Source organism: Anneissia japonica, unplaced genomic scaffold (assembly GCF_011630105.1).
Source record: "Anneissia japonica isolate Jap-2015-1 unplaced genomic scaffold, ASM1163010v1 scaffold4988_len2956909_cov206, whole genome shotgun sequence".
NCBI lineage: Eukaryota > Metazoa > Echinodermata > Crinoidea > Comatulida > Comatulidae > Anneissia > Anneissia japonica.
Genome location: NW_022696345.1, coordinates 2077869 through 2078313, shown reverse-complemented (window position 1 = coordinate 2078313; position 445 = coordinate 2077869).

The following is a 445-nucleotide window of genomic DNA, read 5'->3' as shown; positions in this document are numbered from 1 at the left end:
TCGGCGACTTTTTATAGGACTTTATTCGTTCACAAAAGCTAAAGGGTAGCCTACGGTGTTCCATCATGTCCTTATTAAACACTGTATATGTACCTTTGATGATTTATATTATATTTATTCAGCAGTGTTAACGGCTAACTTCCTTCAATATTATATATACATATATATATATATATGTATATATATATATATACATATATATCATATAAAAAAATATAAAAAAATATATACATATATATACATATATATAGGGACTATATATAAGGGTGGTGCTGCATAGGCAAATATACATATAATAAATAACGAGTCAAACGGTATCAGATATATGCCACAAAATTTATTTGAAGCTATCGAGTACTTTCGACTGTAAGTCTTTATCAATTATTGTAATAGCCAAATTATATTTTGTTTGTCACACATGCAGAAGAAGACCTTATACACATCT